Source organism: Lithobates pipiens, unplaced genomic scaffold, assembly GCF_037356315.1.
Source record: "Lithobates pipiens isolate NorthernLeopardFrog02 unplaced genomic scaffold, aLitPip1_a1.2 Scaffold_25, whole genome shotgun sequence".
NCBI classification, from domain to species: domain Eukaryota; kingdom Metazoa; phylum Chordata; class Amphibia; order Anura; family Ranidae; genus Lithobates; species Lithobates pipiens.
The window spans coordinates 170,205,256-170,227,797 of NW_027507787.1; positions in this window are offsets into that span (position 1 = coordinate 170,205,256).

Below are 22,542 nucleotides of genomic sequence, written 5' to 3' on the forward strand. Positions count from 1 at the left end.
CCCAGAGAAACTTTCGAGAGTCCTACAGTGGCTTCGACCCGTGGGTATACGTCCTCTGCAGCGTTTCCTGGGTTTTGCCAACTACTATCGGAAGTTTATTTGTAACTTCTTGTCTCTGATCAAGCCCCTGACTGATATGACCAGAAAGGATGGTAACCCACAGAGTTGGTCTCCGGAGTCCATTAAGGCCTTTGAGACTCCCAAGGCTGCCTTTGTTTCTGCTCCTGTGTTGGCACATCCTGATCCTACATTGCCTTTTATCCTAGAAGTTGATGCTTCTGAGACTGGAGTTGGCGCCCTTCTGTCTCAACGTCCTAACTCTGAGAGCGCTATGCATCCGTGTGGCTACTTTTCCAACAGATTGTCACCTGCAATTATGAGATTGGTGACAGAGAGCTGTTAGCGATCATTTTAGCCCTGAAAGAATGGAGACATCTCCTTGAAGGTACCACTGTGCCTGTTCTTATTCTTACTGACCATAAGAATCTTACATTCTTGTCTGAGGCTAAGTGACTCTCTCCCAGAAGGGCACGATGGGCTCTTTTCTTGTCGAGCTTTAATTCTTACCTGGTACTAAGAATGTAAGGGCTGACGCCTTGTCACGACAATTTTCTTCCACTTCCAAGTCGGAGTCGGTTCCGGTTCCTATGATTCCTCCTGATCATATCTTTGCTAAGGTTCGCACCAGTCTTTCTTCTCCTTTGGGTGACAAAATTCTTGCTGATCAGGTCCATGTTCCTCCTGAGAAACCTTGTGACCACTGCTTTGTCCCAGAGAGTCTCCATACTGCTGTGCTCCAGACTTACCATTCTACCAAGGCAGCTGGCCATCATGGGAAGAATCAACTCATTTGGACCTTTCGGTATCCTTCGCAGAATTAACCCAATGGCTTACGCGTTGGACTTTCCTCCTAGTTGCACATCTCAAATGTGTTTGATGTCTCCTTATTGAAACCGTTGGTCTGTTACCGATTTACCACCTTGGTTCCACATCCTCACCCTATTCAGTTTGAGAATCATGAGGAGTATGAGGTACAATCCATTGTTGACTCCCGTAGGTTCCGTGGGCGCATACAGTACCTGGTGCATTGGAAGGGGTACTGTCCGGAGGAACGCTCCTGGGTTTCATCCTCGGACGTACATGCTCCTGCCCTCCTCCGTGAGTTCCATAGACGTTTTCCCCTCAAGCCCGGGGAGAGGGGTCATTGAGGAGGGGGTACTGTCAGGGCTGGCTTCTCTGGGCTGGCTGCTCAGCTGTCGGCTAATTGCCAGCTCTCATCTCTCTCCACAGTTACCAGCTGTTCCTTATCTAGCTTGTCTGACCTGCCTACTTAAAGCTGTCCAGCTCACTTCATATCTGCCTTCGCCTTGGTCACATCACAAGAAACCATCTCCTGTGGTTCTGCTTAACCACTTTCAGACCGGACCATTTTGCTGGTCAATGACCAGAGGTCTTTTTACAATTTGGCACTGCGCTGCTTTAACTGGTAATTGCGCGGTCATGCAATGTTGTACCCAAACAAAATTTGCGTTGTTTTTTTCCCACAAATAGAGCTTTCTTTTAAAGGTATTTGACTGACTCTGCGATTTTTATTTTTTGCGATATAAACGTAAAAAGACCGCAAATTTTGAAAAAAAATGATATTTTCAACTTTTTGTAAAAAGAAAAATCCAATAAACTCAATTTTAGTCATACATTTAGGCCAAAATGTATTCAGCCACATGTCTTTGGTAAAAAAAAAGTCAATAACTGTATATTTATTGGTTTGCGCAAAAGTTGTCACATCTACAAACTAAGGTACGTTTTCTGGAATTTACGCAGCTTTTAGTTTATGACTGCCTATCTCATTTCTTGAGGTGCTAAAATGGCAGGGCAGTACAAAATCCCCCCAAATGACCCCATTTTGGAAAGTAGACACCCTAAGGAAATTGATAAGAGGCATGTTGAGCCCATTGAATATTTTTTTTTTTTTCCCTTAAGCGATTGAATAATGACAACTTTTACACAAAGTTGTCACTAAATGATATATTGCTCACATATGCCATGGTTATATGTGGAATTGTACCCCAAAATACATTATGCTGCTTCTCCTAAGTACTGGGATACCACATGTGGTCGACTTTTTGGAAGCCTAGCCGCGTACGGGGCCCCGAAAACCAAGCACCACCTTCAGGATTTCTAAGGGCATACATCTGTAATTTCACTCCTCACTACCTATCACAGTTTTGAAGGCCATAAAATGCCAAGATGGCACAAAACACCCACAAATGACCCCATTTTAGAAAGTAGACACCCCAAGCTATTTGCTGAGAGGCATGTTGAGTCCATGGAATATTTTATATTTTGCCACAAGTTGCGGGAAAATTACAAACTTTATTTATTTTTCACAAAGTTATCACCAAATGATATATTGCTCACACATGCCATGGGCATATGTGAAATGACACCCCAAAATAAATTCTGCTGCTTCTCCTGAGTATGGGGATACCACATGTGTGGGACTTTTTGGGAGCCTAGCCGCGTACGGGGCCCCGAAAACCAAGCACTGCCTTCAGGATTTCTAAGGGTGTAAATTTTTGATTTCACTCCTCACTACCTATTACAGTTTTGAAGGCCATAAAATGATAAGATGGCACAAAACCCCCACAAATGACCCCATTTTAGAAAGTAGACACCCCAAGCTATTTGCTGAGAGGCATGTTGAGTCCATGAAATATTTTTTATTTTGCCACAAGTTGCGGGAAAATTACAAACTTTTATTTATTTTTTATTTTTTTTCACAAAGTTGTCACTAAATGATATATTGCTCACACATGCCTTGGGCATATGTGAAATGACACCCCAAAATAAATTCTGCTGCTTCTCCTGAGTACGGGGATACCACATGTGTGGGACTTTTTGGGAGCCTATTCGCGTACGGGGCCCGAAAACCAAGCACCGCCTTCAGGATTTCTAAGGGTGTATATTTTTGATTTCACTCCTCACTACCTATTACAGTTTTGAAGGCCATAAAATGCCAAGATGGCACAAAACCCCCCCAAATGACCCCATTTTAGAAAGTAGACACCCCAAGCTATTTGCTGAGAGGCATGTTGAGTCCATGGAATATTTTATATTTTGCCACAAGTTGCGGGAATATTACAAACTTTTATTTTTTTTTTATTTTTTTTTCACAAAGTTGTCACTAAATGATATATTGCTCACACATGCCATGGGCATATGTGAAATGACACTCCAAAATAAATTCTGCTGCTTCTCCTGAGTACGGGGATACCACATGTGTGGGACTTTTTGGGAGCCTAGCCGCGTACGGGGCCCCGAAAACCAAGCACTGCCTTCAGGATTTCTAAGGGTGTAAATTTTTGATTTCACTCCTCACTACCTATCGCAGTTTTGAAGGCTATAAAATGCCAAGATGGCGCAAAACCCCCCCAAATGACCCCATTTTGGAAAGTAGACACCCCTAAATTTAGGGGTACACTAGTGAGACTCACAGGTAAAAAAGCACCTAGGCTGTCAGCGACTGTATCAAAACGCTAAAAAAAAACTGTTAGCGATCGCAGGGATCAGGCCTGACTCTGCGAACACTGCAGTTATGTGTGTTGTGTTTTGTAAGTGACAGTGATCGATTGATACTGCACTTGGGTGGGCTGGGCTGGGCTTGGCGGAGGGGCTAAATGCAGGTGCTAGCAGGTATCTGGGCTGATCCCGCTAACAATGCGTTTTGGGAAACCTAAACTGCTGGCGACGCTAATATAGATCTGATCAGATACTATATTACTAAGGGAGGTGTATGCTTTGCGCGTGGGTGTTAGCGGTACTGGCACTAACCTGACGCTGCCTGGGGTGACGCAGACCTTATCTGACCCTCAAACTTATATCACCCGCCGGGTGATCAGGGGGTTAAACCTTTATTAGGTAATAAATGGCGGGTGCCCTGAAACTATAAAAAAATAACTAACCAACCAGCGTCACCTGTAACAGTTATATGGTGATCACTGGTGAAATGGTTAACTAGGGGGCAATCAGGGGGCTTTATGCGGTAGTATATGGGGGTCCCTGGCGCTATAAAAAGCTGTGGCGAACCTAAATACCTACCTGCCTAACTAGCGTCACCTGTGACACTAATACAGCGATCAGAAAAACGATCGCTTATTAGGCTGGGTTCACACTGGAGCGATGCGGGAACGCCGCGAATCCGCGGCGGGTTCCCGCATCGCATGCCTCCCGGCGGCAGTTCACACTGCCCTATGCGAACTGCTGGGAGTGTCAGTGAAATGTTAATGACACCCCCAGATCAGTTCGCATATCGCAGTGCGATCTGCAAACTCGGACAGGAATCCATGCGATCCAATTCTGCTGCGGACCAAAAAAAGGATCCCGTGCGAGTTTGCGGCGGGTGCGATGCGAATTCAGCCATACTATCTGTATGGCTGAACTTGCATCGCACAGAGATCGGATGTGATTTGCACTGCAGTGCGGTGCGAATCACATCCGTTCTCATAAACCGCTGCAATGTGAACCCAGCCTTAGTGACACTGGCGACGGGGGGTGATCACGGGGTTAAACCTTTATTGGGGGGTTAGAGCTAAAGGGGGCTAACCCTAACTGCCCTAACAGTTATTGCAGTCACAAATGACACCAATGCAATAATAATAAAAAAAAAAGTGCAATTGGTGTCACTGTGACTGGGGGTGCAGGGGTGATTGGGGGGGGGGGTGATCAGGAGGTGAAGAGGGGGTGAAAGTGTGCCTGGCATGTTCTACCGTGTAGTGTAGTGTTGGTGCAACTCACCGATCCTCTCTCCTCGGTGCCGGAACGAAAAATACTGACACGGAGGAGAGATTACATCACTTCCTCTGCCTGTGTTTACATTACAGGAGAGGAAGTGATGCAATGATGCAATTCCATTCGTCAGGAGCGATCACGAGGGGGTGGCCATGAATGAATGGCCGCCCCCTCATCCCGGATCGCTCCTGCACGGAATCCGACCGCCGCTGGCACGGGGGGGGGGCCCGATAGGGCCCCCCACCCGCGGGAAGGCAGGGACGTACATGTACGCCCATATGCCTGCCCGTGCCATTCTGTCGATGTACATCGTCGTGCGGCGGTCGGCAACTGGTTAAAGAGTGGATTGCTGACATCCCTTCTGGCTCCTTTTCCTGCTTGCTGTTGCTCCACTTGGATCCCTGACTTCTGGCCTGGCTGATTACTCGATCTGGTTATTGAACTCTGGACTGGCTGACTACTCAATCCAGTTACTGGACTCTGGCTATGCTTTGAATACGCTTACTCTATGTACCTTTTTATTTTTATTAATAAACAACTGTGATTTAATTGTACTTCTGTCTCGGTCTGATTCATGGTTTCTGAAAGACACTCAGCAGCTGTTTACACATCTAGACACAGGAGCACTAGTATGGGACACCAGAACAAACTTTTTAGGGTGTCCCACACAGGTGCTCCAGTGGATACTAGGGGTGTCTCCATGTGTGAAACTTTACCCAAAAAGGTAAGTATTTCAGCTTTAATAAAGGGAAAAAATCATGTCTTCAGCTTGGAATTCTGCCAAAACAGACAATTGTACGACACTTTCAAGCAATGTTTCATATTCCTATTTCTTGCCTCAAATACATGTGTGCTAAGTATACCTTTTTTTTATTCACATAGGGGAGAAAGGAATTGGGGCATGAGAGGACACCAGGGACTCACAACCTCCTAAAGAAGGAAGGAGAGGTTTAGGAAGTGGGCGAAATAGTGACCACAACAGGTGAGTGCCTGAGACCACAGCTTCAGGTAATAGATGTATGCCTGCATATTTATAATACATGGTGTTTTTTTTATTTTAGGTGAAGTGGATGTTGTGGAAGAAGAATCTCATTTCACAAGTGAAAATGCACATGTCCTCATCGGGGAGATTATGGTGTGCAATCAGGATTTACAGAAGATCAACGAAGACATCAATGATGTGGAAAAAAAGACTCAAAAACATCATTGAGGTTTTAGGCAGAATATAAAACACACCAACATTGAATATTTTAATTTTTCTTATAACTTTTCAAAAAAAAATTTGAAAGCCAAATTTTGAAGAATAATTTTCCGTTTAAATTCTGCTGCTCTACATTAAAATATTTAGGAATTAATATACCCACAGATTTGACTCATTTATATTGAGCTAATTGTACCCCTCTTATGCAACGTACTCTACAAGATCTAAAAAAAAATTACTCAAATTTAAATTCATGGTTTGGGAGGATTAACATATTGAAAATGGACATAATACCATGTTTTCTGTATATTTTTCAAACTATCCCTGTTTCTATCCTCAGATCTTTCTTCTCTATTTTACAATCTGCCTTTGTCAAGTTTATCTGGGGGAACAAGAGATCTAGCCTAAATTGGAAAATGTTAACATTACCTAAAACGAAAGGAGGAGCAGGTGCACTGGATCTTTATTATTATCATTAGAGATGGCCTTGTGGTTCGCCCGGCAGTGGGTTCGCGGCAAAATCTGCTCGTTCGCGATTCCCCAAACCGGTGGACTTCTGGCGCTGTTCGTGCGGCGGACCAATGCATTTACATTGTGAAGAACTTTGACCCATGATGACACATCCATCATGGGGTACAGGACAGCCAATTGAGACATTTCAGCACATGGACAATTGGACATACTCCCTACCTTATAAATAGACCTGATCTGGCAGCCATTTTACATTCTGGCTTTTGTCAGTGTAGGGAAAGGACACTGTGTGGAGCAGGGACAGTCAGTTTAATCATTAGCTATTACTATTAGGTCCACAAAAGTCCTTTTTAAGGACTGGTATAGGTGCACAGTATATAGGGTTGTAATACACTTAGAATATACTTTCTTTCAAATATACAAAGTATATTCTGGTGCACTGCTGATGACTGCTGTGCTGCTGAGTGCACTGCTGACCGATTCTACAGCTGTCTTTTGTCAGTGTAGGGAAAGTACACTGTGTGGAGCAGGGACAGTCAGTTTAATCACTAGCTATTATTATTAGGTCCACAAAGGTCCTTTTAAGGACTGGTATAGGTGTTCAGTATATAGGGTTGTACACGTATAATATACTTTCTTTCAAATATAGAATGTATATTATGGTGCACTGCTGACTGCTGTGCTGCTGAGTGCTGACCGATTCTGCAGCTGTCTTTTATCAGTTTAGGGACTGAGGGACAGTTTGGTGTTTTGGAGCAGGGACAGTCTGCAAATCACTAGCTACTAGGTCCACAAAGGTCCTTTTAAGGACTGGTATAGGTGTACAGTATAGAGGGTTGTACATGTATAATATACTTTCTTTCAAATATACAAAGTATATTATGGTGCACTGCTGACTGCTGTGCTGCTGAGTGCCGACGATTCTGCAGCTGTCTTTTATCAGTGTTGGGACTAAGGCCGCGTACACACGGGCGGACTGTTCGCCCAACCTTGTCCGCTGAACAGTGTTTGGGCGGACAGTCCGCTCGTGTGTGGGCTTTCAGCGGACAGTTTCAGCGGACAGTTGGACGGACAAAGTCTTTCCGAAATTCCGAAAAACTGTCCGCTGAAACTGTGTTTGAGCGAACAGTCCGCCCGTGTGTAGGCTACTTTCGAAATGAGCAAACTGTTCCCGCTCGGAGGAAAGTCTGCTCATTTCGAGGTAGGCGGGGCCCGCGACGGAGACGTCGCGGGCTCCGCCGCCTGGAATGGGCTTAAAGGGGAACCCCAACGCCGAAAAAAATCGGCGTGGGGGTTCCCCCAAAGTCCACAACAGACCCTTGTCCGAGCACGCTACCCGGCCGGCCAGGAAAGGGGGGCGAGCGAGCGCGCCCCCCCTCCTGAGCCGTACCAGGCCGCGTGCCCTCAACATGGGGGGTGCCTTGGGGAAGGGGGGGGCCGCGCGGCCCCTCCACCCCAAAGCACCTTGTCCCCATGTTGATGAGGACAAGGGCCTCTTCCCGACAACCCTGGCCGTTGGTTGTCGGGGTCTGCGGGCGGGGGGCTTATCGGAATCCGGGAGCCCCCTTTAAGAAGGGGGCCCCCGGATACCGGCCCCCCACCCTATGTGAATGAGTATGGGGTACAATGTACCCCTACCCATTCACCTGTGAAATAAAGCACAAAAAAAAACACAACACAGAGAAAAAATATTTTATTGCACAGCTCCGGGGGTCTTCCGTCTTCGGGGGTCTTCTCGCCGGACTCCTCCGCTATCTTCGTGTAGCTCTTTTACTAGCGGAGGAGTCCGGCTTTCTTCCTCCCCGCCGCCGGCCTCTTCTCCCGACTTCGGGGGTCTTGTCCCCCTCTTCGGTTCTTCTGCCGGGCCACCGCGCCTTCTTGTAGCTCTTTTGCAGGCGGTGGCCCGGTCTTCTGTCGCCGCTGCCTTCCGTTCTTCTGTCGCCGCCTTCGGTTCTTCTGCCGGGCCACCGCGCCTTCTTGTAGCTCTTTTACAGGCGGTGGCCCGGTCTTCTGTCGCCGCTGTCGCCGCCTTCCGTTCTTCTTCTTCTTCTTCTTCTTCTTCTTCTTCCCCAGGAGATGTTGACACGTCGCTCTCTCCGGCCGGAATGCCAGAGCCGCGCTGTGCGGTCACTTATATAGTGACAATGGGGCGGTGTCACATGGTATATGTCACATGGGTTGGTCACATGGTGACCCCGCCCCCTTACGATGTCATAGTCCCCATGTGACATCAACCCATGTGACCAACCCATGTGACATATACCATGTGACACCGCCCCATTGTCACTATATAAGTGACCGCACAGCGCGGCTCTGGCATTCCGGCCGGAGAGAGCGACGTGTCAACATCTCCTGGGGAAGAAGAAGAAGAACAAGAAGAAGAAGAACGGAAGGCGGCGACGGCGACAGCGACAGCGGCGACAGAAGACCGGGCCACCGCCTGTAAAAGAGCTACAAGAAGGCGCGGTGGCCCGGCAGAAGAACCGAAGGCGGCGACAGAAGAACGGAAGGCAGCGGCGACAGAAGACCGGGCCACCGCCTGCAAAAGAGCTACAAGAAGGCGCGGTGGCCCGGCAGAAGAACCGAAGAGGGGGACAAGACCCCCGAAGTCGGGAGAAGAGGCCGGCGGCGGGGAGGAAGAAAGCCGGGCTCCTCCGCTAGAAAAAGAGCTACACGAAGATAGCGGAGGAGTCCGGCGAGAAGACCCCCGAAGACGGAAGACCCCCGGAGCTGTGCAATAAAATATTTTTTCTCTGTGTTGTGTTTTTTTTTGTACTTTATTTCACAGGTGAATGGGTAGGGGTACATTGTACCCCATACTCATTCACATAGGGTGGGGGGCCGGTATCCGGGGGCCCCCTTATTAAAGGGGGCTCCCGGATTCTGATAAGCCCCCTGCCCGCAGACCCCGACAACCAACGGCCAGGGTTGTCGGGAAGAGGCCCTTGTCCTCATCAACATGGGGACAAGGTGCTTTGGGGTGGGGGGGCCGCGCGGCCCCCCCTTCCTCAAGGCACCCCCCCATGTTGAGGGCACGCGGCCTGGTACGGCTCAGGAGGGGGGGCGCGCTCGCTCGCCCCCCTTTCCTGGCCGGCCGGGTAGCGTGCTCGGACAAGGGTCTGTTGTGGACTTTGGGGGAACCCCCACGCCGATTTTTTTCGGCGTTGGGGTTCCCCTTTAAGTTTATTCCAGGCGGCGGAGCCCGCGACGTCTCCTTCGCGGGCCCCGCCTACCTGTACACGCGCTCGAAATGGGCGGATTTGCCTCCGCCTTACGTGGGCGAGTCCGTTCATTTCAAAAGTTGAGCGAACTGTTTGGCAAACAGTTCGCTGAAACAGTCCGCTCAAAAAAGTGCCGTGTGTGGCCATGTCCGTCCATGCTAATTTTGAGCGGACTGTTTGCCGAAACTGTTTGACAAACAAAGTTGGGCGAACAGTCCGCCCGTGTGTACGCGGCCTAAGGGACAGTTTGGTGTTTGGAGCAGGGACAGTCTGCAAATCACTAGCTACTAGGTCCACAAAGGTCCTTTTAAGGACTGGTATAGGTGTACATTATATAGGGTTGTACACATATAATATACTTTCTCAAATATAGAAAGCATATTATAGTGCACTGCACTGTTGTGCTGCTGACTGATTCTGCAGCTGTCGTTTCTCAGTGTAGGGTGGGACAGTTTGGTGTTTGGAGCAGGGACAGTCTTCAATTCTCTAGCTACTAGCTAACTACTATTAGGTCCACAAAGGTCCTTTTAAGGGCTGGTATAGGTGTACTATTTGGTGTGCAGTATATAGGGGTGTAATACACGTATAAAATACTTGCAAATATAGAAAGCATAGTATAGTGCATTTCCACTGTGCAGCATTGTGACTGCTGAGCGGACAAACGCAATAAAAAAAAGTATTATAACTGGTGTGATAGACCAGTGGCCCCCCAAAATGACCGATTGAAGTGGGGTGTTATATACCTTCTTCCACATACATACTGCACTTCTCTAGAGACTTTTGTCACAGGGTCATTTAAAAAATGACAGGCAGAGGAAGAGGCAGGCCCTTCTGCAGGGGTGGTAGGGTTGGGGCAGGAACAACAGGCTTGAGCCAAAGTGGGAAATTGCAGAAGGTGCATTCGATTACGTCAAAGGACGCACCAGACTTGGTTGAGTGGCTCACTCAGCCTTACTCTTCTGCACCCTCCTCATCCTCTTGATCTGAACCCTCTTCTTCACTCTCTGCTGTGAGCACCCCCAAAGACACTACCACCAACACCACCACCACCATATACCCTCCTCTTGAGTCACAGGAATTATTCTCCGATCCATTACAAGGCATTGCAGATGCGCAGCCACTCTTGGCATTGGATCAGGAAGAGGAGGTAGAAACAACCGCCACTCAGCAGTCTGACGTCAGTACCCAGATCAGCCCAAGGAGGAGGTTGGTCCCCGGTGTTGCTGCCTACTCCGAAATCTCTAATTATAGCGGTGGGGAAGGTGATGTCAATGATGACGTGTCCAGTGATGTCATGTGGGTGCCCACAAGAGAGGAAGAGGAGGGGAGTTCAGAGGGAGATATGGACCAGCAGATAGGGAGGAGAAGTTAGGCGGAAGCAGGCGGAACTTAGATTGCACAGGAGGGACAAAGCAGACTGCTAATGTATCAGGAGCGAGGCATCAACCATGTGCGGTCGCATCTGGCGATCCCAGGACGCCGGCACATGGCTCCGCAGTGTGGGCTTTTTTTAACGTGTCCACTGCTGACAATAGTATTGCCATCTGCAATCTTTGCAATCAACGCATAAGTCGCGGTAAGCCCAACACTCACCTGGGACGACTGCCTTAAGAAGGCACATGAGCTGCCATCACCGAGCCCAGTGGGAGCAACGGAACCCACAAAGCCACACTCCAGGCTCTCACCATCCAGCCTCGTCTTCTACTTCTCCTCTCTCCTCACAATTGTCCTCCACTCCACCTTCAATCATACCGTCCTCACGTTTTTCTGGAAAAAGGCAGGCTTCCGTGGGCCAAATGTTCGAGCATAAAAAAATTATGCCAGATAAACCTCTTGCCCAACGGTTGATGGCTGGCTTGTCAGTACTCATAGCCCACCAACTACTGCCATATAAACTGGTGGACTCTGAGGCATTTTGAAAATTTGTGGCCATTGGAACACCACAATGTCCCAGGAAGGGTCCCAGGAAGGAAGTATTTCTCACAGAAGGGCATCCAAGAGCTATATGGTCATGTTCAGCAGCAAGTGAATGTATCTCTGGCAGACAGTGTCGGTGCCAAGATACATCTGACCACAGACACATGGTCTATCAAACACGGGCAGGGAAGGTATATAACTTTTACTACCCACTGGGTGAACCTTCTGACGGCCGTCAAGCATGTAACCCATGGCACCCGTGTAGATTTGGTTTTACCGCCACGGATTGCATGCAGGCCTGCCTCTTCTTCTCCTCCTCCTACTCCATCCTCCTCCCTCTCCTCCTCGGCTGACTCCTCCTTTTCCGATGCTAGCGCCTCTTCCGCTGCGCCGCCCAAGATCCCCAGAACCTATTCGACATGCCAGGTGAGACGTTACCATGGTGTGCTGCGTCTGTTGTGCCTGGAAGCCAAGAGCCACACTGGCCCTGCACTCCTTTCAGCTTTGCGTTCACAGGCAGATCAGTGGCTAACACCGCTCAATTTGACAGTTGGTAAAGTGGTGTGTGACAACGGTGCCAATCTGCTTAGCGCATTGAAACAGGGCAAAATTACACACGTGCCATGCATGACACACGTCTTGAACTTGGTCATGCAGTGATACGTTGTCAAATACCCTGCGTCCAGGACATCTTGCGGCAGGCAGGGAAAATTTCGGCCCATTTCAGAAGATCTTACACGGCCATGGCTCGCCTTGCTGACATTCAGCGCTGAAACAATCTGCCGGTCAGAGGTCTTATTTGCGATTGCCCGACGCGATGGAACTCAACCTTCTATGTGCTTGATAGGCTGCTCCAGCAGAAACGTGCAGTTAACGACTACCTGTACGAATTCTGCGGCAGAACAGGTTCTGGGGGCTTGTTTTTTTTTTCACCGTGCCAGTGGCTGCTCATGCGCGATGCATGCAGACTTTTGCAGCCATTTGATGAGATCACCAAACTGGTCAGTTGCAGCCATGGCGCCATCAGTGACATGGTACCTTATGCCTTCTTTATGGAGCGTGCATTGCGTCGTGTCATTGATCAAGCCGTGGAGGAGCAGGAAGTTGAGGAAATCGCAATGCTGGATGAATTCCCAGGGGGGGGGCTACTCTATCTGAGACAAGTCAACAACAGGAGTCTGAAGAGGAGTCAGAGGAGGATGGTGCCGGGGCGGATGAGGAGGAGCAAGCAGAGCATGCTTTAAACCTTTCAGGGATCCCTGTTGTTGTGCGTGGATGGGGAGAGGAGAACGAGGAAGATGACATTAGGAGGGTGATGAGCAGGAGCCAGGCCACCACACCGCTTCCAGTTTAGTGCAAATGGGGGCCTTCATGCTCCAGTGTTTTAACAGGGACCCCCGTATAAAAAGCATAAAGGTCAAGGACCAGCACTGGATGGCAATGTACTTAGACCCCCGGTACAAACACAAAATGACAGAAATGCTACCACCGTCACAGAGGGCTGTCAGAATGGAGCACTTCCAGGCCTTGCTTCGAGAAATGCTGCATTCTGCTTTTGCATGCGCTGGCAGAGGAGGAATTCCCACTCCCAGAGAAAGAGTTGCGGGTACCAATCCAACAGCACCTGCAAGAAGAGGGTGGTTTGAAGATGTGTTGGTGACTTCTGATATGAGGTCATTCTTTCAGCCGACCCATCAACAGGTCTCATCCAGATCCAGCATCAAGGAACGCCTAGACTGACAGGTGTCCGACTGCATCGGGTTAACGGCCGATGTGGACGCTCTGAGAAGTGATGAACCCCTGGACTACTGGGTGGGCAGGCTTGACCTCTGGCCAGAGCTTGCCAAATTTGCAATGGAACTGTTGGCTTGCCCCTCATCCAGTGTCCTGTCCAAAAGGACGTTCAGCGCAGCAGGGCGGATCATGACTGATAAGCGCAATCGCCTAGTTCATGACAGTGTTGACTACCTCACATTTATAAAAATGAATGAGGCATGGATCTCGGAGGAATTCAATACATGTGACCAGTAGACCATGTATATGCAGAACTCAAAAAAGCACACCGTACTATATGCCTGTACCCTCCTGTTTGAAGAGGTTCAGCAGTGTCATATTTTTTGGTCCGGCAGCGAGTTGCTGGTATCAGTGCTCTTTATCTCGGTGCTGGTGTGGTGTCAGTGCTCTCTATCTCAGTGCTTGTGTCAGTGCTATCTATCTCGGTGCTGGTGTGGTCTTAGTGCTCTCTATCACGGTGCTGGTGTCAGTGCTCTCTATCATGGTGTTGGTGTCAGTGCTCTCTATCTCTGTGCTGGTGTCAGTGCTCTCTATCAAATCTTTTGGGATTTGCTTTTATTAGTTTGTATAATGTATTTGTAAGATGTTTCGTTGGTATGGCAATACCATTAATGTATGTATATATGTATGTAGCTCGAGTCTCCCAGTGGGACGAGAGAGCTAATGGAAAGGTGACGAGGTGGGGATTGAGGAGGTGAAATTTGACATCTCCCTCTTACGCCAGGACTTCTTCAAGCTCCGGGACAGAGTGACAGAGGCTGTAACCCATATTTTGAAGACGGAAGACCAGCTATAGCCATTACAACACTCCTCCGAGCAGGTGCAGCATCAACTTCAGCAACTCACACAGAAGCAAGATGACATGCCTCTGCTGCTGCAATCTTCACTTCATGGAGGACACCAATCCTGCTACATTCCTTGAGAACCTGCCAATTACAACCTATGGCCGGATGGTATTCTCCGCCACATTCGTAGTAGAGAGAGCTCACCGAATGGCAGCACGTCAGCCACCACAAGAAGCGCTGCCGCGTACCTTTATTGCCAAAATGCTTAATTACAGCGACCGAGATGCTTTCCTGCAACATGCAAGGTAGAAGGGCAGTATCCCATTCCAGAATATTCACGTGGCAGACTTCCCCGACTTTTTCATCGAGGTCCAGTGTCAAAGATCTCATCCTTAAAATTCTTCACCTCTGCTCACCAGGCCATTAAGCAAGTGAGTGTCCACTCAGGATTAAGTATCAATTGGGACAAATCCCAGATACTCCCTCTTGATCACTTTGCACCAGCTATCGATCCCTAGGGGATTGCCTCCCCATAAATGTTAAACCCCTATTTACAAGTCTGGTCTAAGCTTCCCCTAGGATTTCCCTAGGAGTTATGGGACGGATACATTTAATCCAAATTGTGTTGTTACCTAAACTTTTGTACATTTGCTGGCACTCCCCAGTGTATACCTTAAAATATGTATGAGTGTATGTACGTGTGTGTGTGTATGTATGTCACAATGACCATGGTTACTTTTGAAATACCCAACATCATTGGGAGGTGCTGCGTTGCCTATTATTTTGCATCTCAGCTGTTCCATCTTTACCACTTTGATAAGACAGAATTAGAAAGATATCAACTATTAGTATGCAGACAACCCGCTCACCCAGCACATACCCCAAAACAGTCAATATTTTGAGGTGTCAGGGGTACTATTACTATATTTCCCATATGCCTAGGACAGTATACTATTTCACAACCAACGCATATGGGAACTGATTCTACAGAAGATGGGGAAGCCTATATTTCATAGTCATACCCCCCCAGTAAACCATCGTCTGCCGGAACTACTGCAGATCCCAAACCCGGTATTATGGGCCTCAAAGCGTATCATATACTTAGAACACATAGTCTCAGCAACCAGTTTTAAAACTTTTACGACATTGCTACAAACCCTCACACAGTCCTCTGTGCTCCCTTTGCGGGCAGTCTTGTCCCATTGCACAAATGTTTTGGGCCCAGGTGGTTCGGTTTCTTAATGACCACATGGCATCTCCGCTTTTTTTGGACACCAAACCCTGTTTACTTGGGTTTTTTATGCACAGTGACAATGACAAGTTTTGGACCATATTTTTGCACGAGACTCTTTTTGTTGCTCGAAAGGTGATTGCATGTAACTGGATGCAGACAACTCCACCAAAGCTTGAGATGTGGATACGGGAGATAAACAATTGATCTACATACATGGAGGTTGTCCTACCAAATACAATAAAGTGTGGGACAGGTGGCTAGATCAACCAGCTACATGTACGGAAGAGGTCTGCTAAACTTTACGAAGCTGGTTATCGTATATCGTACTTATCTCTTCTTCAATTGTAAATTTCTTATCTGTAAAGTGTTTTTTATGCATAAATGTACTGAATTTAAAAGTTTGTACAGACATTGAGCCAATATTTGCTCTCGGTTGTATCACTAAGTAATTGGCACATATGTGACATTGTAATTGATATTATTTGTACTGATGTTTATTTACACTCTATGTTGAAATACCTGTAAACCTCCCAAAAAGTTTTTTGAATGTGAAAAGCAAAACTTTTGTTTAGTGTTGGATAGAGTGGAGATGGATTAGAACCCCTGTCAGGCTTTCTATTGCTGTCTCCCCAATACCGACTTAACTCCTCAGTTGGAGATCATTAATCTCACCCCCTATAATTTCTCTCATCAAGATTTGGAAGTTTTACGCCTGGGCCTAAACTTTTGTCCATCGTCCAATCTGCCCTCATATTGTAAAGCGCTGCGCAAACTGTTGGCGCTATATAAATCCTGAATAATAATAATAATAGACAAATATGAAGCGATCAAAGACGTGTATTTATTTGCACGCAATCTTACATACAAATATCTCTTTGATGGGATCGTCTCCGCTCCGTGCAGGACAAACAAATTTCAGAAAGTATAAAACATTATACTATGGAAGACTTTAGAGCACTTCGGGATCTAATCCTCCTCTTGGAGGAAAGCTCTCCAGAGGAACCAGTTGACAATACAGACTCACACCTTCTTAGCCATACACTGACCAATATCTTCAACTTTAAACCAAAATCTCAAAGGTTCCCGGATCTAATGTCTAACCCAAATATCTGGGCTTTCCTAAAAAGCACTGTGAATGCAATTAAGCAACTACAATTGACACCGTCACCCAACAATCTGACTGCTTCTCAGTTCAAATCAATTTCTCGTATAAAAAACCACCCGGATCTTGAAATAAAATCTGCCGATAAGGGCGGAAATATCGTACTCATTACAAAAAACTCTTATGCCGCTATGGCACTAAAAGTTTTACGAAATAAAGAATGGTACAAACCCATTTTACCTTCATTCATTCAGACCTCAAAAAAAATGACTACTTACATCTTATTTGACTTGCCCATCAAAAAGCACTGATCAACAAAGATTTATATGATTTTTTAAACATTAAATTTCCAAGAATTGCTACATTCTACGTACTCCCCAAGATCCATAAACATCCTACAAACCCTCCTGGTAGGCCTATTATATCTGGCATAGGGTCTCTAACGGAGAACGCAAGCAGATTGGTAGACTCTGTGCTAAGCCCACATGTATACGCGTTACCCTCGTACGTAAAGGACACTATGGATGTGGAAGCATTATATTCTAGCATTCCTCACGAGCAGGGCGTCGCGACAGCACGCACAGTCCTTCTGGAGCAAACTAACCATAACTGGGATTTTTGCGAGTTCATTTTGAAATTGTTATACTTTATCCTTACCCACAACTTTTTTGTCTTTGGAGATTCCCACTTCCTCCAGGTACAGGGCGTAGCTATGGGGACTGTATGTGCCCTGGCATACGCTAACCTGTACCTGGGGGGGTGGGAACGATACATCTTTTCCAGCGATGCCTTATCGATGTATACAAGCCAGGCCCTTTGCTGGCTTCGCTACATCGATGACGTTTTCGTTATATGGACTGGTACTCAGAGTGAGCTCGAATCCTTTGTTGCCAAACTCAATTTGAATCACTTCAATTTGAAATTCACATTTTCAAGTCACCCTTCCCAAATTACTTTTCTTGATCTTACTATTAAAAAAGATGACAGTGGACATATTGCTTCCACTCTTTATCGAAAGGAAACTTCGGGCAATACTCTCCTGCACGCTACTAGTGCACACCCGGATCCCTTATTGCGGAGCATTCCCTATGCCCAATACATTAGGTTGCGACGAAATTGCACATATACCTCTGATTTCAAGATCCAAGCCAAACTCCTCCAACAACGGTTGAAAGCCAGGGGCTATGGCAAATCAATCCTGCGAAAAGCATATAACAGGGCAAGACGCCAAGCCTGCGCTACCCTCTTATATAAATAACAACAAAAAAAGTCTCAGATCCCGACGGTGAGATCCATAACAAAATTCTCTAATCACCATCTGACATTGCGAAACACCTGGATTACGCATTGGCCCCTCCTCAGAGAAGATCCTATTGTGGGTAAGTATATAGAAAAGAAACCCCAGATTACTTTCCACAGAGCTAGATCTCTACGGGACATCTTAACTGCAAGTCACTTCAACCATACTTCCCAAAACCGATCCCCTCATGGCATTTTCAGATGTGGAAAATGTCCCTTTTGGCCCCTGATTAGAACTGGCCAATCCTTTACTCTGCCAAATGGGGAAATATTTACCCCTAAATTCTTCGCCGACTGCAATACACGAGGCGTTATATATCTTATGATGTTCGAATGCTCAGCCTTCTATATAGGCAAAATGATTAGACAATTTAGGGCACGCATAAAGGATCACGTCTACTTCTCATCAGGGGGCAAAATGGTGACATCTATCAGTAAACACCTTGATCTTTACCACAAATTCAATACATCAGTGATATCATTCATCGCACTAGATGTGATATCTCCCAATCCCTGTGGGGGAGATTGGGACAAATGCATATTGAGAAAAGAGACTCTGTGGATTGAAAAATTTAATGCGACTTTCCCTCCGGAAATAAATGAATCTCACTCCTATAAACCTTTCCTGTAAATTAGCCCCGTGATTCCCTATATTTTTAGCCTTCTTGCCTTTCTAGATCTGATGAAAAAAACTTCAATGCATATTACTTTGATATGCACCTATAAATGTTATGCATGGAAAACACACAACTACACACATAATAACATGCAGAATATATTTTCTTTTTCTTCTAATACAATGTTGCCCTCTCTTGGGTTCCCCCTGTCCTTTGGATTATGCATATAGAATAACTTCATATGTGATTATATCATACATCATTTTTTCCAAATGTTTATTGTGTGCCTGTCATTTATTGTCATGCGGGTAGATGGCGCTGTGCCGGCCGTTGAGCATTGTGCGGCCGGTAAGCGCCACAGGAGATTTCCTGGTGGCGCATTAGGAGTGTTTATGCTGGTCAAATTCACATCCTGTTGACCGCCATTTTGGACTCCTCCCCCGGCGCCGCCTGTCTCTGCGTCACATCCCCTATGTATACCTGTGTTTATGCGCAGGTACTGTGGGGATTGGGCGGCGTTTCGAGACGGCGAACGCTTGAGGACTCGGCCAGCCCACCGCACGTCATTGATTAGCTGATTGCTGATCATGCGGCGGTGGGCGGGACATGCATCCTTTTTAGAGAGACGCGATGTCAGCGTCCTTTAGATGTCTTGCACACCTCGAGGACAATATCCCTCTGCGGCGGATAGCACACGCCATCACATATACAGTGGTGTGAAAAAGTGTTTGCCCCCTTCCTCATTTCCTGTTCCTTTGCATGTTTGTCACACTTAAGTGTTTCGGAACATCAAACCAATTTAAACAATAGTCAAGGACAACACAAGTAAACACAAAATGCAATTTGTAAATGAAGGTGTTTATTATTAAAGGTGAAAAAAAATCCAAACCATGATGGCCCTGTGTGAAAAAGTGATTGCCCCCTAAACCTAATAACTGGTTGGGCCACCCTTAGCAGCAACAACTGCAACCAAGCGTTTGCGATAACGTGCAATGAGGCTTTTACAGCGTCCTGGAGGAATTTTGGCCCACTCATCTTTGCAGAATTGTCCTAATTCAGTTACATTAGAGGGTTTTTGAGCATGAACGGCCTTTTTAAGGTCATACCACAACATCTCAATAGGATTCAGGTCAGGACTTTGGCTAGGCCACTCCAAAGTCTTCATTTTGTTTTTCTTCAGCCATTCGGTGGTGGACTTGCTGGTGTGTTTAGGATCATTGTCCTGCTGCAGAACCCAAGTTCGTTTCAGCTTGAGTACACAAACAGATGGTCGGACATTCTCCTTCAGGATCTCTTGGTAGACAGCAGAATTCATAGTTCTTTTTATCACGGCAAGTCTTCCAGGTCCTGAAGCAGCAAAACAGCCCCAGACCATCACACTACCACCACCATATTTTACTGTTGGTATAATGTTCTTTTTATGAAATGCAGTGTTCATTCTATGCCAGATATACTTGGACACACACCTTCCAAAGAGTTCCACTTTTGTCTCATCGGTCCACAGAATGTTGTCCCAAAAGTCTTGGGGATCATCAAGATGTGTTGTGGAGAAATTGAGACGAGCTTTTATGTTCTTTTTGCTCAGCAGTGGTTTTCTCCTTGGAACTTTGCCATGCAGGCCATTTTTGCCCAGTCTTTTCCTGATGGTGGAGGCATGAACGCTGACCTTAACTGAGGCAAGTGAGGCCTGCAGTTCCTTGGACGTTGTTGTGGGGTCTTTTGTGACCTCTTGGATGAGTCGTCGCTGCGCTCTTGGGGTAATTTTGGGCGGCCGGCCACTCCTGGGAAGGTTCACCACTGTTCCATGTCTTTCCCCATTTGTGGATAATGGCTCTCACTGTGGTTCGCTGGATTCTCAAAGCTTTGGAAATGGCTTTATAACCCTTTCCAGACTGATAGATCTCAATTACTTTCTTTCTCAATTGTTCCTGAATTTCTTTGGGTCTCGGCATGATGTGTAGCTTTTAAGGATCTTCTGGTGGACCTTACTGTGTCAAGCAGCTCCTATTTAAGTGATGCCTTGATTGTGAACAGGTGTGGCAATAATCAGGCCTGGGTGTGGCTATAGAAATTGAACTCAGGTGTGGACAACCACAGTTATAGTATGTTTTAACAAGGGGGGCAATCACTTTTTCACACAGGGCCATGAAGGTTTGGATTTTTTTTCACTTTTAATAATAAACACCTTCATTTACAAATTGCATTTTGTGTTTACTTGTGTTGTCCTTGACTATTGTTTAAATTGGTTTGATGTTCCGAAACACTTAAGTGTGACAAACATGCAAAGGAACAGGAAATGAGGAAGGGGGCAAACACTTTTTCACACCACTGTACATGGTAATTATATACATCTTCACAACCCAAATTTATCTTCCCTTCCTCCCCCTCCCTTGAGAGATACTTATATTGTTTATGTATCAAATTTATAGACACCTGGTCTGTATGGACTTATCTTTTGCAAAAAGACATCAGTGCACTTCTTATTCCCCTGGCTCTCTTTGTGCAGTCTTCTGACTTTGGTGAGCGTTTGATACGAATTTATATTCTTAGTAACTGTTTTTAGACATGATTTGGGTGTATATACACATGTGCATACATAGGTATGTGCACATGTATTGTATGCAGCAATCTTTATATAGATGTTAATATTCATTTTATTTCATCATATTTACTTCCAGCATTATACATATGAAACAGCTAACTATATAGATATAACTCTGTCTGAGTATCACCAGCGCCATCTTCAGAAAGATTTGGGGTAGGACATCTTAATATATATTTATATATAATATAATACCATCTCCACCAATGTTTTTTCAAATACTTCTATATAATAGTATGCATGCCCCCACAATGCCTCATATACAACTGGCACAACGGGCTTTATGCCCGCATGGCTCTTTTTTGACAGACACTTTTCCTTTTATTAGTTATACTCTGCATTCTCATGTGCTCTAATTAGATTTATGTAACATTTTGTGTTTTGTAATAATATGGAAATGTCTATCTAATCCATGTATCATACCTCTCTTTATCCTTTTTTTAAGAGTGTTTTTATTGCGCCCCAGGAAGAAGCGTTTCTAAACGCGAAACATGTCGGGCATACTCTTGGGATGCTACACCAGCTCATCACCATAGTGACTATATATGTTGACTCTGACTATATCTGGTTCATAGGAGCTATTACATATATTTTGAAATGTATTATTCCTATTTGTGATGTAAACGCTGAAGTAGACCCATATCTGTGTGGATACAAGTCCTTGTGTCAAGCTTTTAACTCTCTAATTTTGTATGTTTTCAACTTTTGAATACATTTTTTTATAAAAACCACTCCTATACTTTTTTGATTATATAACTGGTGCCTTTAAAGTCCTAAAGTCCCCATACATCCCCCCCTTTTTTCAAACTTATATTCACCAAGGATGATGGCACCCTCCCTATAAAGTGTTATAACTGAGATATCCACTACTGAGCCACTAAGTGTTTGATATCTCTTTTTGTCCTTATATTTTCAATATTTGCTCTCGGTTGTATCACAAAGTAATTGGCACATATGTGACATTGTAATTGATATTATTTGTACTGATGTTTATTTACACTCTATGTTGAAATACCTGTAAACCTCCCAAAAAGTTTTTTGAATGTGAAAAGCAAAACTTTTGTTTAGTGTTGGATAGAGTGGAGATGGATTAGAACCCCTGTCAGGTTTTCTATTTCTGTCTGTGCCCCTGTTAAGGATATTTACCCTCTCCTGGTGCCCATTATCACTGTAAATGAAAGCAAATTCCAAATTTTGTGTTGTCACTAGAATAAGAATAGCGGGGATATCTTCCAATGGGGACACTAGGTCCTGGAATTTCCTCACTTTGCAGGGATTTCTTCTGACTTCCTGTTTTGCCTATGGGACAGGAAATTAGAGAAAATGGGAATACACATGACAAAAAAAAATAAAAGTCGTTGGGTGAATCTTGACTCAGGGACCCAATATGGCTATCGCGAGTCATCCCACTAGACCCCTTTCTGATTTTGCTCTGATTATGGCCAGTGGGCGTTAAAAATGTCAAAGCATCAGGGGGAGAAAACAATGCCTCATCATTGGTTTTAATAGGA